This window comes from Montipora foliosa, unplaced genomic scaffold (assembly GCF_036669935.1).
Source record: "Montipora foliosa isolate CH-2021 unplaced genomic scaffold, ASM3666993v2 scaffold_407, whole genome shotgun sequence".
In the NCBI taxonomy this organism is placed as follows: Eukaryota; Metazoa; Cnidaria; class Anthozoa; order Scleractinia; family Acroporidae; genus Montipora; species Montipora foliosa.
In genome coordinates, this window is record NW_027179709.1 from 65,001 (window position 1) to 70,737 (window position 5,737).

Genomic DNA, 5,737 nt, shown 5'->3' on the forward strand with positions numbered 1-5,737 from the left:
GAAGGTATTTTAGGGTCAAGCTGCTTGTGTGCTCAACTGAGTGCATTTAGATGTGCCAGTTCAATCATTGGGCGTTTCATAATGTTAATAAACAAATGTCCTTGTTCCCTTGAATTTCCAAAGCCAGGACATCTTTTGAAAACATTTGAGACCGTGGAAGAGTAGTTGCCACAAATGTGAGATGACTAAGCAGATGAGGCGAATACTGGTCCGACATGTATTTAGAAAATGTGTAAAATATGTTGGAGTTCCACACACTTCGAAGTCTTTGCCCATTGTCCATTTTTAACTGGAAAATAACAAAGCCATTTCAGAGTTATTGGAGGAGAGCTGGCTGTCACTGCTATGGTTCCATCTGTGAGATCGTGTTGATTTTTTTTTATGTTAGTCCCCTGACTTGTGCTTAGTGCTTTCGCAAACATTAGGGTTTTGTGAGGCACTAATGGAGGACAGTCAAGTAAGTCATGGAGCCGGGTGAGAAACCGTCTTATGGTACATAACTTTTGCTTGTTCGATAAAGATACAAGTCACTAGACCATACTAAATTACTAGGCCACCAAAAGAGTATCATAGGTGTAAATACTCTCGATTTAACTTCCTTTCAATTAAGAGACTATCTACTATTTTCAGGGTCATTTTCAGTTTTTAGCAGTAGAATCAAACAAAATAAAATTATGCCTTTTTGAGTTGTACAATGGAAAACTAATAGACTATAAAGGAGGTAGTATACGGAAAATGAACGTGCAATTCTCAAGAGCGGCAAAAAATTACCATAGTGACGAAAAAAGAAATTATAACCGAATGTCATCTATTATCACCTTATTAATTATTTTTGATGGGCCTTGTGGGTAAGATTAACAAATTGATGTCAGTTTTTCATGCATCTGTCCTGTTATTGATCAAGAATTTGGTCTTAACATTGTCAAAGTAGCTGTGGATCCACGAGGCGATAGCCAATTGGATCCGCAGACTACTTTGACAATGTTGTGACAAAATTCATTGTAAATAAGAGGGCAGACTCTTGAAAAACTGACATCAATTTGCTTTGTACAAATTCTTTCCTTTTTTTATTAATAGTGGGTAGTGTGAAAACAGAATTAGAATTAGAATTTGAATTACAAACTGTTGCTATAATTGCGGTATGTGCCATTTTGCCGTCACAGTTTTCGTACACCATGGGTCCACTTCCTGTGTGTGACAGATATGCTACCTAACCTACTACAGTACTATTAAAGAGTAACTCAACACTCATCTTTGTAACAGCCCCACACTCTTATTGTTGAATAATATTGTCAATGACCAATGAATTAGTGCGAACCACCTAGTTTCTAAGGTCTCTTCTCCTTCTCTTGGGGAAGGGTAGAAGATAGACCCTGGGAACGAGGATCAACATTTTCACTTTTCGTACTACAAAAACCACCGTTTTGTGGAATGGGTCCGAATTATTGAGTGACTGCCACTTCAGTTAAACATTTGGATGAAATTCCTTTCCAACGCTGTGCTTTCACTGTCAAGGTGTACCGAAACAGAACAATGGAAAGATATGTTTTCAAAATCATAAATCCCGAGAAAAAATGGATAAAATTGTTCTCGTCCAGTGAAGAGGTTTGCAAGTGCAACCATGGTCTCGCTGTTACTTCGAGTGTAAGTTTTATTCGCTGGCCTAAAAGGTAGCGTCGAACACAACACCTCTCAAGAATTTGAACTATTTACAAGTGAAAGTGGACGGGGCAGTGACTCAGTAAGTCGGGTCCCATTCCACAGATCGGTGATATTCGTAGCAATTAATTTTCCGAGTACAGTGACTCATAGCCACTTTGATTTTTCGTTTTCTTTAAAGGAAATGCCTCTGTGTGTCAACTTGTGGAAGATCCAGTTCTAAGGAAAGTGAAGTCAGCAGCAAGAGCTTTAAATTATGCGAGTAACAAAATACCAGAGGACAGACGCCAGGAACTGTCAATAATTGTGCAGAAATACTTCAATGCAACCGTGTTAACTCAAGAAATCATCGTGCAGGCTGCAACGATGGAAACCCGTAAGGAAAATGCTAATTCATTTCATCTCATTTCATTTATTTATTCGCCATAAGGGGTACAAGAGAGAGAAGGAAAAAAAAAAGTCTTACTGTTTACAATCTCATGGCGAGGAAGCCCAAAAGAAGCCAGCAGGCTTATAGAGAATGGGCTCCCTCAGATAAATAAATAGAACAGATCAGAATTTTAATTTTATGAGGAAAAATGGCAGAGCTACTGTAAAAATCTTATGATAAATTAGTGATTTTGTGTCACATGGACGTGAAGTGGTGAAAAGAGTTCGTGAAGGAGGAAAACTACTGGAATTTGAAAAGATGTGGAGAAAACACTTTGTTGATACCATGCACCCAAAGTACCTCCCACCCTTATGGTCGGTGGATCATCGTCACGAAGCTTTGAAAGAAAAATTTGGGGTTGGTAATGACTCTTTGTAATTCCATCTTTAAGTTCTCTTTACGTAATTAATTTTCTCTAAAGGCTGTGATTGTTTTGTTATGTATCAATCAATTCCAAGATGGCCCATCCTCCCTCTCCCATACCCGGGCAAGCCCCCGGGCATTTGACCTTTACAAAATTATATGATCAACCGTCCCCCCCCCCCCCCCCACCATGTTGCCAGTTTACACCATCAAATGCCCCACCGCCTTAGTGTCTCACACAAAGCGTGAAATAGCCCACCCTCCGTGCAAGAAGCAAGATTGGCCGTTGTTATGAGACGTTTATTAACCCTAACCCTAACCCTAACCCTTAATTTTTTCGTAACCGTTCCCTTCATCTAAATCCAAAACTCCAATTGAACTATAGCAGGGCAAAGAATCCCTTGGTAATGAATATTTTTGTGTATTTATCTCGTTTCCTGGTGAATGATCTCTTTACAATTTTCCATACGTATGATCATTTCACCCAAACGGTTTCAGGCCTCAAGCACGGTTGGAATCTAATTTTCAATACTCAAACTAAACACTCCACGCGCGAAGCGATCCGACGATCAATCAAAACTCAGAGTAAGTCCCTCTTCACACGTGACTTTCTTCCCACCACACGTAATTATGCTAATTTATGTCAAATCTATTTCAAACACAGAGGGATTCAAACTAAACACTTGACTGAAGTTCGTAACGACATAAACAGAAAAAGGAGAGGTTTCATCATTGTCTATTTTGTAATCCTTAATGTTCAGCTACGTTTTCTTGTTCAGCGTTTCCCCCAAAGGTAATTGGAAAATCGATGTTCCTGTTCTGACGTTCATGTACTCCTAATCCAGCTTCTACAGGATACAACTTCTTCAAGGGTCTTGTGCCATTGATTACTCGATCTAGCTCCTCTACGAGTTCTCACCACTGCTGCATCGGTGAAATCCATCTCGTCCTGTGCTGAGGGATTTGACCACTCCCATATTCCAAAATAGTCTCAGCGTCCTGTTCTTGTGAATGTAAACGACGTTTCCTACATTGACGGTTGGTTGTCTGTTTTTCAGTTGGCAATTATGATGGACACGTAACTCTGTCAAGTATTCCTTCTGCCAACGTCTCCAAAACTGCGAAAGAACAGTTGTCAGATACTTCGGACGTCTTGGCAATTCACCTCTAGTCTGAGGCGCTTCCGAGGGAGTTTTCTCTGCCTTACTCAACAGGCGACAGCCAATCATCAATTGTGACGGTGTCAAAAGACTTCGTAATTCATCATCCACGTACGTGAGAGGTCGTGAATTGAGTATTCACTCTATTTCCACAACAACAGAGAGCAATTCTTAATAGCTGACTCTCGCATTTCCTAAGGTTTTCTTGAGACAGCGTTTAGTTGATCTAACGAGACGTTCAAAAAATCATGCCTACTACTGAGCTAGCGCAACGATAAGTTACCATTGTATGCAGTGGTCTGCTGGCAACTCCTTCAGCTCTTCGCTCTTGAAAGTGGATCCATTATCTGACACTACAAGATTTGGAACACCACGTCTGGCAATAAACCTTTCAAAACTTCTCACGAGAGCTTTGGTTGTCAGCCTCGGGACGAAGTTGAGATGAACTGGCACATGTGTATAAAGGCCCGTTTAAACGGTTTCAACATTTGCTTCAACATGTTTTCAACAATTTGTTGAACCAAATGTTCGGTGTGTTTGAACACGTCGTCCAACATTGTTGAAAGCGTAAAAAATGTTGAAAGCTTGTTGAAAGTGTGTTGAATCAAGTTTAAATCGGTTTAAACTTTCATTCAACATCGATTCAACTTTTCCTTTGTTCCCGAAAATGTTGAATGGTGTTGAAGCCCTTTGAACAGTCTGTTCAACAATTGTAGAACAAACGCATGCTCACATCAGACCGCAAAAGTCAACATGGCGTAGTTTATCTGGACGAGAAAGACTGGTTTCTAGACCCTAGTTCCTCACAATCAAATTTCACGAAAGTGTTGGTTCTTTGGTTGGCACAATGTTGGAACCATTTGGACGGCTTCCGCACAACTTTGTTTTTGCGTCCAACATTTGCCCAACATCCGTTCAACTTTTGTTGAACGAATGTTGGTCAAATGTTGAAACCGTTTAAACGGGCCTTAACACGATGTATGCCTTGTTCATATCATCCTCTTGTCATAAACGTCCTTAACATAAACGGGGCCCGCGATGTCAACTCCTTTACTTGTAAATGCAAATTCGTGGGACAATCTCAACCTGGGAAGCTGAGAGGTAGTTGGCGTTCCATATGGACGACCTTCAAGTTTCTTGCACAATACACACTTGTTGATTACGCTCCTAGCCGTTTGTCTGCCGTTCTCAATCCAATACCTTGACTTAACTTGAACCAAGGTCTCTGCCACTCCATTGTGCATCACTTGATCATGACACTTAAGGACGGTGCCTACTTATTCAAAGGTACATGTATTTTTGCGCGGTTTACCGAATATGCGGGAAAAGCAGATCTTAACAAGTGATATTAAAATCCAAAAAGAAAATTGGGGGTAACCAGGCTTTTTTCGATGATAATTAACCGACAATATTTGTAAAAAGCTTTGGCGCTCTTTTGCAAATTGAAGTTTAATGATCTCTGAAAAATGCATGGTTACACCCAATTTTCTTTTTGAATACCAAGAGCATATGCTAAGTTCTGCTTTCTCCGAATAGTTTTGAACCGCGCAAAATTATTCCTGTATTAATAAGCACTGCTGATAGGAAATCCGAGTGTCTTGAGATGCGCAGAACATATGCGCAATAACAATAGTGGGCACCGCATTAAGAATCCCCATCTTAGTGAATTAATGACTTCACGGCAACAGCATCGGAAATCGTGTATCGTACAGTAGGGAAGACATGCCAATTCTTCCTTGACATCGTAGTATCCCTTCGTCTTGATAAAGGCCTAATGATGACTTCATCTGTAGATACTTGTCGCTTTTTAGGATCTCTTGCTGATCGAGCCTAATCCACAACATCTCTGCTTGTCTGTACAATTTCGTAAAATCTTCTTCCGTTCCTTCCCTGGACCTCGTCTTCTTCAACTTCTCAGTAAACAACAGCATAAGCCTTTTTAAAGAACTGTAATTCTCAGAATTGAGTAAGTTATCTAGACTCGGTTCTTCTTCCTTCCCTTCAACGAACGTGGTGACTAAGCTGAAAACAGCTGGTTTCGAGGATTTCAGTTCGCTCAACTCTTCTCTGACTGGTACAACTGTCGGTTGAACTGGCCACTGCTCACAACTCTTAGACAGGAAGT

General features: G+C 40.4%; 1 pseudogene; it reads left to right on the forward strand.

The window, feature by feature from the left end:
• Positions 1–2,467, forward strand: part of LOC137988106 (exonuclease 3'-5' domain-containing protein 2-like) — a 21,254-nt pseudogene extending 18,787 nt beyond the window's left edge.
• The last annotated feature ends 3,270 nt before the right edge of the window (positions 2,468–5,737 follow it).